The 12,795-nt window shown below is 40.8% G+C and overlaps 1 protein-coding gene and 1 long non-coding RNA gene across 4 annotated transcripts in view; one reads left to right on the plus strand and one right to left on the minus strand.

Moving 5' to 3' along the window:
• LOC104964728 (uncharacterized) overlaps window positions 1-2,479 on the minus strand; it is a 13,895-nt gene extending 11,416 nt beyond the window's left edge. The window contains exon 1 of the long non-coding RNA XR_800459.1: window positions 2,468-2,479. This is a non-coding gene — a long non-coding RNA (uncharacterized lncRNA). The remainder of the gene's footprint in view (window positions 1-2,467) is intronic.
• The window catches only part of ntn1a (netrin 1a), a 248,630-nt gene that overhangs the window by 204,289 nt on the left and 31,546 nt on the right, over window positions 1-12,795 (plus strand). The gene's annotated exons all lie outside the window — the stretch shown is intronic.

A 12,795-nucleotide genomic window follows, 5' to 3' on the forward strand; every position in this document is an offset into this window, starting at 1 on the left:
TTCGCCCCCCCCCCCCCCTGCCTCTAGCAGAATAAGTCATCAAGTTCCCACGTGAGACCCCTCTTAGCTTCTAATAACAAAAGGCCTGTATCACTGGAGGATGACAAAGCAAACAAACGGACATAATTAGGGGGGTCGATAAGGAAATTATAAGGAAATGGAGTCATTAATGGTAATATTTGTGTTATGAGATGATAGTTTGTGGCAAAAATTCATTTCCAAATGGGGCCCCTCTGTGTTGTCTTTGAAGCTAAGACCTGGACCTGTATGACACGGGGAGAGAAACTTGGCCTGGGCCTCGCTCCCTCCGTCTATCTGCTGCTCTCTAACCTCCAGAGACACTCGCAGATATTGAAATGATTATGTAGCAGCAGGTCTCTGTAGATATCCAGATGTTGATCTGATGATAAACCTGGGGAATGCATTTCACCTTCTTTTTGTTCCCCCTTCGAGCTTGTTTTGGTTGTATTTTTCTTCTTTTATTTTCTCTCGTGAAGCCAGGACAGGTCGTTGGCTGCAGATCAAAGTTGAGGTGGAGCGTGAGGGAGAAGATTCTTCTGTCTTCCAGAGTCATGAAGGAAAACAGAAAGAGTGGAGTGAAGAAAGAAGTAGATAGATAGCTGCTCTTTCCCTCTGCCTCATCTGTCCACTTTTGGTGGTAGTATTAACGGTAGCTGATGCACATCTTGTTACTGTCAGTAATTTGTAACTATTTAATCTTTAAAATCAATAGTTAACTCTTATTCTTAATGGTCCTTATCTTCTACCAAATGTTTGTGAACCCGCAGAATTTGCAGTTATATTCCAAATAGGTTTTTTCAGTTGTCTGCAAATCTAAAATATCATTTCTACCTGAATTATGTTCCTAGCAATATTTGTTGTTCTTGTATCAGAGTGATGATGTATGTATACCGCAAGACATACATACGAGAGATGGGTTGGTTCAAATCACTTATTTGACAAAGACCACAATCTTTCCCTAACTATAACCAAGTGCTGTGAGTGCTATTTCACTGCCCTGCGAAAACATACTTACAAGTAGTTAGTAGTAGTCTTATTCCTGTTATTTCTTGCACTTTATTCCTAGAAGTGCCAGTAATAAACTAACGAGACAATTCGATGCTTGTCATCATTTGATTAAAGAAAATTCACTTAACATGCCTCACAAGTGTTTAAATAACTCTACTAAACAATCCTAATAAGGGGTTTACATGTTAATATTGAATGAAGCGTTGACATTTCCGTTCTAATAATTGCTAGGTAGGACATTTGTACATACATTTTTTAAGTATTTTAATTCTGGAAACAACAATTAGGGATTCCTATCTCAGTTACATACAGTAGTTAGAATTTTGTTTCACTTCTTGCTATTACAAACTTTGAGAATAGTTGATAACTGATTTGTCAGACACATATTTAAAAGAAAATGAAGATCACTTCAGCAGCTAGTCTTTAAGGTCTGTGGCCTTTGTCCTGCGGCCTTTGTCCTGCCTCCAGTGACAGCCACCGTTTCATTATCCAGGAACATCGAGCAGCACCGTTTCCACTTTTAGAAAGAAAGACAGTATTGGGTTTCTGTGAGGGCTTTCCACAGAAGTTGGCGGGAAATGAAATGAACTCTGAGCCCCAATAACAAACAAGGTCAGTGAAAAAATAAAGAAAGACGCGATCACAAACAAAGATAGAGAGAAAAAAGAAACAGAAGAGTGGGATTTAAGGAAAAGAAAAACAGCGGTTGGTGTTTGGGTTGCTGCGTCGGCCGCTGACCTCATCGGAAATGACACCTCTCTTGCTTTCAAATTTTAGATGCAGCAGTGTAGATTACAGCACAATTTCCAAGTTGTGAATGCGTTGACAAGAGGGTGTTCGCACAGATGGGAAATATATTTGTATGCTTTTAGAAACATGTATCCATTAGATTTGATCATTCTTAACACGATAATCAAGTGGATCATATCAAATGTGGTGGAAGCACCCTCTTTTGGGGTTAAACTTAAATCAGCTGCAAGATGCTAAGACGAAAAGACCTGCATTCGGAGGTCAAACTATTTTCTAAAGTCATTTTCATTAGATTAAGTTTAAGTGGCCTATTTGATAATTATAGTCAATTTTCCTGGTCGACCGAGCAGCGCAATCATCCGCTGAGAGTAAACCTCTTGCCAGAGCAAATATTAAGGAATATCTACAGAATCAATAACACATCGGGGCAATATTATTCTTGACATAAATTACACGACCACTTACATTTCAGCTGGGGAGCTCAGAATAGTCTGATGGAAACCTGTAAGACACAAGATACCGGAAATAGTCCTAGCTTTTTTTGCTCCTTGCCGTATCATAATACCTCCGCCACAAATGTTTTTTTTCCAGTTAAATGTATTTTTTGTCTATCTACAGTAATTATGGTTACAACTAAAAGCCAGATTTTCATGAGACTTGGTTGAAGTGTGTATGAGTTAAAAAGAACCTTCCTCACTAGATCTTAAAAGTCTTCTGTCAAGTATCTGTAGTGTACCACCATGATAGGCTGGATGGCATTATTCTAGCTCTACAAAATGTGGTTGGTGTAGTCTTTTAAAACAAAAAAATGAACTTTTGGCCCAGCCTAGTCTGAATAAATCCTCATTTGAGACGAGACATGAGACAAATAGAGAGTCGTTCCAACTCATGCCTTTAATCTTCTATGTAAGGGGGGGCATCCATAAATCCTCCTCATTTCCCTCTCTTTCTATCCAGGAACTGCCATTCACTTCCTGTTTGCCTTTCTTTCCACCACATCAACTCTTTTTTTGTTCTTTTTTTCCAAGTTTAAACTTGTGCTTGCTATTATCTTGGAAATAACGACCATTGTCTTTTGTCACGTTATTATACAAAAAGGGTGCTTTCATTGCAAATTGCTGAGTTGTTCTCCACGTCTGTCAGCCGTGTGCTTGCTCTGGCAAAGACCAGTCCTTCCCTTGCTAATTGCCTTCTACCGATGACTAAATTACAATGAGGTTTTGGATTTCTGGATCAGAGGGGTCTCTTTTCCTCCTTCTCCACTTCCCCAACTGTATCCGTCCTGCCTGAGTCATAAGTGTCACATTTGGTTACAGAAGATATGAAGTGCAAGGATTTTTGCTAGAAAACAGTTTCCCCAACCTTGAAGGGCTACTGTTCCAACATTGCAATTAGAGCAGAAGCTGTATGTAAATGTGTGTGTATATGCAGTGTGTGTGTTTACCAGTGTGCATGCTTGCTTGCGTGCATGAGGGTCTAATTCGTAGTGAGCAGTAGGCTTTGTGCCACAGCAGAGGAGCGCAGTGAATGTGGTTCTGGAGCCAGTACAGTAAAAACATCTCACAAGCCATCAGTGTCAGAAACAATCTGCATGGTCCAAACCAGCTGCCACACTTCTCTAATGTGCAGAAACCTGCCTGCTGCGGCTTCTGTGGGATGCCAACACACTCTTGTTCATACCCCAATCATAAACCCCATCAAACCAGAAAAATCTTCTTTTTAAAGGAACCTCGCTATCTAATGAAATGTGTTGAGCTAAAGAAAATGCAGACTAAAGTCAAAGAAATTCTGAAAAATATAACCTAGAAATTATTAGCTAATTTAATAGTTTAAATGCTTTAACTTGACAAAACATTTAAATGCAGACTGTATGTATTTATTGCAATTACCTAACTATTGTTTGCTATTATCCTAATTCATCTTTTCCAATCATAGAAGATATGGGAATTGTTTTAGATTTTTGTAAATAATTATAGTTTCATTATTAAAACAATTAGATTTGTTTCCGCTTAATTTACTTAAAATGCCATTTTCTTCTAATTCAAATGGATAAAAAGGGAAAAGAGATATTTTAGGTGAATTATCCTGGTCGATCGGGTTTTAAAGATCAACTCACTGAGCAGATGGATGAAAAAGGACTGTGTGGATGTTTTTGATTTACATTTAGAGCATCATATTCCCGAGGGTTATAACTCATGATAGTGAGCATGAAACACTGCAAAGACTTCTTTATAAAGAGCAAAGATAACAGAAGTGATAAGAGTGATGCATATGCATGCGCACACTCACCATATTTGGTCCTTTTCATCCTTTCCTTCTCTTTAAAATGTGCTGCACTGTTTGGCCTCTTTGCTCCCCAGCACTTACTATAATGCACTCACTTTTCCCACAGTTTCACAAAGAAATGTATATTAAATGTGTGGGTGTACAGTTCCAATGAGTTGGAGAGGTCACAATAGAAAATAAATTGCTGATTATTGCTCATAAATCATATTCTGCAGCATTGAACTGCAGAGTTGGTGTCTCCACTCAGTGGTCTTGTCCTGGCCAAGTAATATGTACAGGTCATTTTTGTATTATATTGTGTAGTGTCCTGGGCCCTGGCACAAGCTTTTCTGCCATAAATCTGTTTCTATTAAGCTCATCTCTCCACATGCAGCTTCACGCTGCCTCTTCCAAAAATACCGCCTGAGCTGTGACAGATACATCGCCTGCTGCTGACTTCACACCGCATGTGTGAACAAAGCATCTAAACTAAGCAGACTTTAAAGCGTAGAACATGGGTAGATGAAAACAGCGGCAAATTATTTCCCCCCTGCCCTCACACACGGTGCTCTCACATTGAGGGGTTTATAAAAAAAAAGGTTAAGGTTTAAGAGTGTGCCATTTTAAAAATGGATGATGGGAGGGGAAAATAAAAAGAGCAAAGTAAATGTATCACAGGAATGAAGGAACTGGGCTGTGGGGTTTCAGATATATGGTTTTCAGCGGCTTCCTGCTCATTCCCTCTGGAAAAGATCACACACACACACACACATACACACACACATACGCACACACACACACACGCACACACACGCACACACATTTCTTTAAGTACACTTCCATCATCATTCCCTCTCATGCTGCTGTCTCTAAGGCCGGACGCAGGAAAGAAGTGCAATGTGTACCAAGGTGATTAGGGACCGCAGGTTCTGATTTGTCTTGGCTGAGACACTTTAAATATCTCTATGATTGCACGCTTTGACAACCTAGTCTCTGTTTGCATTATCGTTTTATAGAGCTGGATAATCATGCACTGCGCCTATAGTACACAACGTGGTGTGTTTGTCATTTTTCTAATCTGTACTTATCAAGGATTTTTTATATACTATGCACAGTACAGTTTGTCTTCCACTTTGTGGATTCAAGTCATCCTCTGTTTCATTCTCTATTTGGTCAGTGGGTCGGTTTCTGATTTCAACCTGCTTTGAAATCCTGAAATACTTTCAGTCAACTGAACAGTTGGGAAATAGTCTTTTTTAAGTGATGCACAAGTCAAGTGTTTTTAAAACCTCCACTGCATACTGCCAGTGTTTCCTCAGGGAACTCCGGTACTCACAGTAATCAGACCGGGCTATTAGGATGATTTTCATTGCAATGTGCTCTCGAGCCAAACCAGCCCCCCAACAGTGTTAACAGTAATTGGCAGGTTGTAAAAGAGCTACAAAAGGTCAGGCAGCTAAGTAGTGGAACTTCAATTCATTGTGAGTTTCCCCAGAATGGTGAAAAAGAGGAAGAGCGGGATGAAGATCTTTTTTATAGTTGAGATTTATTTATTTTCCGCTCCATCTCGTCACCCCTCCATTCCTCTTTGTCACTATATTAACTCGTGTTGCAGTTATTTCTTCTCTCCTTTCCTGTCTTCTCTCTTTGACTGCCCAACTGAAGCCTTTTTTCATGACTTATATATTTTATAGAGATATTTGTCTCACCAGTCTACCACTCACTAATGACATCTGCAGCAGGGAAGCCCCGGGTTTACCCGGGGGAAAAGGAAGACAGGAGGCGGAGGAGGGTCACAGCCCATTTCGGAGGAGTGGTAACTTAGTAATGGGGACTTGACAAAGGAATGTAGGGGGTGTGTGTGAAGGTCAAAGGTTTCCCACCTGCTTAGCATGGCCACAGTGCTAGGGTTGCTAATGAGCCTACAATAAAATGATGTCGAGTAGAGCTTAATTTAAGCATTTACTGCCCAGTGAGGTGAAGCCACAGCGTTTCTGTGGACGCAGCGTTTTTTGTCTGATCAGGAACATCCTGATGTATTTTTTCACACCATAGAAAACTTTTTCGACCAATGATAACATTTAAACTTAAAGAAGGATTGTAAGTATATTTGGAATTGTGTGGTATTTATGTTTAGAGATTAACAGATTTGGAGAATCATTTTAACACAAAAGTAAGGTTGACAAAATAATCTTTCAGTCTACTCAGTAGCTGTTTGAAAGATTTCAAAGTTTTGGCCTTATCTCCTTCACCAGATCAATTCTCATTTATACATTTTCTGTGCGGTTTTCAATATTTTGTTGTCAATCTGGGCTCGAATTAATAGAATTAACAGCATATCTTGATTTTTAAGACAACATGGTTGAGAAGTTCTTAAATTGCTACGAAGTGAACTTTTAAACATTCAAGCACCGCCTTGCCTAGAGGAAGATCATTTGAGTTGATACAAAGCTCTAGGAAGGATAGTAAGTTTACATATGATTGGAAAACATAGAGCTGAAAGTGAGACATTTCCAGAAAACTTCCTGTATCAGTAATTTCCTTCATATTTTTGACACTTCCGAGAAGAATGAGTCTAGATCAGTTATTACGCTTTATTTGGGAGTGGAAACCATAAATGTTCACGCAGTACAACGAAATCCAGCAGAGCATTCCGATCTCATCCCTAATCCAAGACTCATCTGCTTATCCTCAAGGCTGAGTCAGTTCAATATGGGAAAACTTTCCAAAGCAAGGTAGGGAGCGCCTCCTCCCACAGGGCTCTTCTTCACATACTGCTGGTTCGAAAAAACAAAAACAAAACAAGCAAAAAGGATGATCCATACTGATGGTTGATAAAGGTATCCAGTGTCTTCACGAATGAGGAAACGCTCTCCGCCTTTTTCCTGCCTGAAGGGCCAAATTAACTCATCTAATCTTCTAATCATCTAATCTTCAAACACTGTTTATTTTCTCAGCTCACGGCCGCCAATCAGTGTTGGCCGACTGCATTCTGCTATAATACAACGGGTTTAAAATCTTTAGTTTACATTGTCGGAGCAGAGTGATTGCCTTAATTGCAGAGGCTGTGGGATTAGTATGAATCACAGTTATGGAGGAGCGTGAGTTAGCCCAGTGTGAGCTTTGTCTCATTGTCTAACACTGACAGCAGCGGCCCATCCCTGTCAGCCTGGAGGCCAGCAACGCTCAAGACGACCTGCGAGGAGTTATGTGAACCCTAAACACTATGGATCTGCTAGTCCCATAGAAACCAAACTCGCCGAGTAAATAGACTGGAGGTGATGTTTGACATGAGCAGGGAGAGCCCTTGTTTAGGGAAGATTGGGAGATCTGTCTCGCGTGTTTCCGATGCGCGTCCTCTCCGTGTTTGTGGATGTGTGAAGCTCTAGGCAGAGGAGACAGGCTTAGGTAATGGCTGGATGTAAAACAATAGAGAGCAAAGACCTTATTATACTTGGCTTTGACAGCCAGGTTGATGGCGGGGAGCTGGGCTGCGGTTTCAAACCATTGCAAAATTGATTCAGAGCTAATACTCGGAGGAGGAGTCTCTGAACGTTCACACTGTGATTATCAGATCAGACGCTGATATCAGAGAAAAACATCAGACACTTGTTTCAGTAATCCGCCTTTACTTTGAAAAGGAAACATTGCTCCATCAGTCAAACACAATACATTTAAACACCATTCCCACTGATAGCCCTTCAATATAAACCAACGTTTCCAAGTGAAAGCAGAGCTTTTTGCTCTTCCTGTGGAGGAAACTGTGAATCCAGTTAGTTCCAATCATCATCACGCTCAGAAGAATCTTTTGCTATCGTGCCACTGCATCCGTTCACACACGAGGATCCTGATCAGCGAGGTGATGAATCTTCGCCAACACTGTCAGCTCAAGTTGTTTGGACACTTATGTGTAATAGACATGTACAAGATGCATTCAGTGTCTGGCAAACTATCCTGTTATTTTGTATTATGTTGTCACACAGCGAAGCGTTGTTTGGACTAAAGTTTGTGCGGATGCTGCTCCGAGCATCGCATCGCTCCTAAAGCTGTCAGTCCCTCACGCTATTAAGACAGCTGCTCTTAGTGGGTATTGTTCAGCGGGGAGCTATGGGGACCTGACAGGCCTTAGGAATCTTTTTTCATCCTAAAGGGCCTTTCACTGCTATAGCCCTGAATAGGACCTGCCAATGTCATCCTCCACCCATGGCATTTTTATGGCATAGCTGACATACACACAACACCCTCTCGTCAGCCCCTGCGTGGCTTTAGTCGGGATCCCTTTATTCCTGCACTGTATGTCAGCTGGTGTTTTCCCATAGACACCAATTGAAGGAGATCTCTTCCAGGCAGGGCCACTTTATCTTGGAATTAATCACGCAAACACTCACATGGAGAAACACACTCTGAGAGCGATGGGCGCACAAATAAAGACAGATGGGAAGAGAGGATCTCTCTCACGCAGGTGCACACGCTTTCACACACACACACACACACACACACACACACACACACACACACACACACACACACACACGCACATTGCATTCACACCTTCTCACACACACACTGCTCTACACACACCACTCGGACAAAAGACCCTTGATTACTCAGCAAGTGGATGCATCACTGATCACAGGCCGTCCCTTTTACAAACTGGCCTATTATGCGGTCTCAGCGTGGGGTGGAAGTGTTGCAGGGGCCCGAGGCAGTGTGTTTGAGGAGGGCTAAAGGACTTGATGTGTGTGCGAGCGTGCGTAGGTACGTGTGTGTTTGTGTGTGTGTGTGTGTGTGTGTGTGTGTGTGTGTGTGTGTGTGTGTGTGTGTACATGCACTAAGGCTGAGAAGTGCTCCCATGCTGCGCTGCCTAACGAGAGGGCAGGTCAGCCATTAAATGGGCACTAATGCGGGAAATTGGAGGCCATTAGGCCTTTCTTTGTTGTTGTGCCTCTGTGTGGCTAGTTAGACTCTTGAAAAAGGAAAGGCCTTATTAGCCCCCACATGAAGACAGAGAGTGAATATATGGGCCATTTAGCTCAGCATGGTGCAGGCCGGCCTGCTGCTGGAGGCTGCTGCACAGTGTGAGGCTGTGTGCTCATGAATGTAATGTACAGCTGAAATGGTGTTAATGTGTCTTAAGGCTTCACAATCAAATTACAAATTTTAATTTGTCTGTTAAAGTGTGCAAACTAGTGGGACATGAGTGATCCCACGTTTACTGAGGATAGATAAACAGCTAGCTTCATATAATTGTAAAATGTATTCTATGTAAGTTCCAAATTGTATTCTACTGTCAAATTTCAAAATGTTCCCCAATATAATCAAAAAAAAATCAATATTATAAAAAGTATTGCCTCTTCAACACCAAAATAAATATACTATGCTGTAACTTTAAAAAGCAATTTACTGTAGACCAGTTATTTTATTCCCACGCCAAGTTGTCATGGAAAGTCAATTAGACGTTTACTGTACACAGGAAAATAAAATCAGAGATCTTAGTAATTAATTGATGAATGCTTGTATAGTAGTTTATTCAGGCTAATTCAAAAATTATTTTGTGCATTCACTTCCTCATGTATGATTCTTCTCATACTTTTCGCATACTTTCTTTAAAGAGCTATACGAAGTTGCGCACTGCTCTGCTGGTGTTTACTTGGCCGTCTACTGTAAATCCATTGCTTAACATTAACCTTCGCTCCACTGCTGATAGCTTCATGAGGGATCCCTGCCTGCACTGAAGCGCGGCGGTTCTCACAGTTCTTTAATTGCGGTGGTCGGTTAATCAGACTTCATTTTATCACCCACTGAGACAACATGCACCGTAGACTCTGCCTGCACTGGGAATTGCATAATCTCACTAAATATGAGAAAACAAGGGAGTGTTAAATTATGAAATATAGAAAGGAGAAATAGATAAACAGCATGACTGATACGAAAAAAGGTCAGAAAAGCGCGTAATGGCTTCTTTTTTTTATCGCAGACTGGAATCTGTCCACTGGAAATCAGTCCTCACTACATATTTATTCTGCTTTTGATAACCCTGCAGGACTGATGAATATTCTGTGTGACTTGATCTCATTAGCCAAGTCTCCTCCGGTCGAGGCCTTGGATTTAACAAGCAGCAGGCAGATCTCTTTCTCGTCTCCTGTCCACCTCATCTTTTCTTTTCCCACCTGTTTTCCATTCTCATCACGCTTTATATTTTTCTCACTCTCTCTCATCATGGTACAGTGTGTCTGTGAGGCAAACTGCTTATTAAAAACACAGCGGCTCTGAAACATGGCCTTCTTCGGGAGCAGCTGAGATCCAGAGTTTAGTCGGGGTCATTAGAGAGCGAGTCAAGGGGCTAGAGGGCTCACAGGGGGCCAAAGTGCTGCGACTAATTGGCTGCAATAAAAGAATTAAATTAGCCTGATATAATCTCTGCAGTGGGCTCCATCTTTCTTTCCCTTTCCTTTTCCCACTCACTCACACCTCTCACTCCATCACCCCGTAGTTTCATGGCATTCCCAGGGTGCTCCACAATATCCACACTGACCATTGTTGACTCTAAACTCCCCACACACTTCATACATCCTCCACGACACGGCATAATCACTCTCTCCCAGCTTTCCTTGGTTTGCCCTCTGAATTGATCTGAAACAGTCTACCACTGAAATGCGGATATAAAAAAAAAAAATTATTCACACATTTTTTTCAAAAGCGATGGTGATAATCTGAAAGGGTTAATTTGCTAAAGGTGTTTTCAACCACTTTTAGAGTACACATCTTTCTGTTTAGTGGATTTCAACGCATTTATATTAGATTACATTTGCGTAAAAAAGGTGTTTGTTTTTGTCACCGTTTGGTCAATGTTTGGTTTCCTAATCATCCTGATTTGATATACTGTATATATTACATTGCAAGCTTTATTTGTGTAATTGAATCTTGTTTATACAGTCTATGGTTATCTTCAGATTAAATACACCAAATGTGTAGTGACAACATTTGAGAAAGAGCAGCATATTAAAAAAAAGAGCACACATTTCCTGTGTCTGTAATAGGATCATTTTATAGCAATTTAACATTATTGTGTCAACAATTTATGAAAGACAAATGATTTGCTTATTTGAAAGGATTAATTGAGCTGGTAATGGTGAATGACGTTTATATGGAGTAATAATTGCATCTAAAAAGAACGCCAAACCCACAACACTGAGATGAGCGCTCCATCTATCATCTCAATGCCTCAATTAGCTCTATTTTATTTGGAAAGTCCCGCCTTTATTAGTGTCTGGATCAACAAACGGCGGATACAAGCCTGTATTGTTCTAAATTATAAGAGGCTAAATAAACAGTTGGCATGAAACAGATTTATAGGCTGATATAAGTGACAGCCTAATATACAGTGATTACCGAGAGAACATAAATATTTCTGTAATTTCACATCACTCTGTGTTATGGTTCAGCAGTTGTTACGGAGGCATTTAAAAAAAAGTCAAATTCCTGAGTTGTTTTTGTATAAACAGTCATTATCGGCAATAGACGATCATTCCACTGCGGTGAATCACATCGTCCGTGTGGTGTGGTCCGACATCACTCTAACGAGACACTACAGTCAGCTGTCACCAACACACTGTTTTTAAATCACTCCTCCCTCAGAAAGTGTCAACACTGTATTAATCCGGCCACAAAATGAGTGTTTGTATTGTCTGCACTAGAGAGGAAATCCCAGACATTAAAGGATAATACCTCTGATTTTTGTTCATGCCACTTTATTTGTTGTTCCTCCATTTAATGTTACATTTTTCCGACTGCTTTTAGTTTATAGTCAGCAGTATCTGAGCTCATTAACCTCAATTCATCCTTGTAAAGTTTTCAAAAAAAAGGAAAACGGATATATTTCATGGCATATAATATATAGGGAATTTTGCTTGGAACATATTCCTAAAATATGTTATATTTTTGAAATCATATTGCTACTTTTACTTAGTATATATGATACAATCTCCCTTTAGGAAGTCATCAGTCTCCTGCATAACTAAGAGGCTTGACAGAAGTTTATGATATACAGTATATATTTTGTAATTAAAGGTGAAAATTCCCCACCTCTAATCCGTTCAGTGCTGATTGTTAATGAAGTTGATAAAGCGGTGAATTCCTCTGTGCTTCAAAAAGGAGTTCTCCTGCTGCAAAATCTGTTGTTCCTCCAGCATCCAGCGCCGCCATTTGACTTTCAGTGACGTAGTTAGGTGCAGCGAAGAACTTGATTCTGGATAAAAGATTGCAAATTTGCAAAAAATGTACTTTGTTAGCCAAGACAGCAGTTACCTTGTTTCTATGAAAAACAAACATAACATCCTTACCTCCGAACCTCAGTGATTTCCTTGAATTGTCTTTGTGGATTTTGTATTGCGCCTGTGTTTGTCACATGATCATGCACATCAGTTGCTCGCACACTGGATCTCTATAGTGTATCCGCGTGGGTTTTTTCGTTACAACACACCTAATGTTTGGCCATTTCAAGCAAGCAACAAACCAACCAAACATTTCCCACATGTGAGTCATGTTTCACTATCAACCCCCCCAGAGAGAGAGAGAGAGAGAGAGAGAGAGAGAGAGAGAGAGAGAGAGAGAGAGAGAAGGGCTAAAGGGCTAAAGGGCCAGAGTGCAGCTCACTTGGGCACTGTCTCGCACTTGTGTGTGTGTGTGTGGTTGTGGTTGGTGTGTGTGTGTGTGTGTGTGTGTGTGTGTGTGTGTGTGTGTCGTGTGTTG

The sequence above is a fragment of the Notothenia coriiceps genome, unplaced genomic scaffold, assembly GCF_000735185.1.
Source record: "Notothenia coriiceps isolate Sejong01 unplaced genomic scaffold, NC01 NC01_scaffold00037244, whole genome shotgun sequence".
Lineage (NCBI taxonomy): Eukaryota > Metazoa > Chordata > Actinopteri > Perciformes > Nototheniidae > Notothenia > Notothenia coriiceps.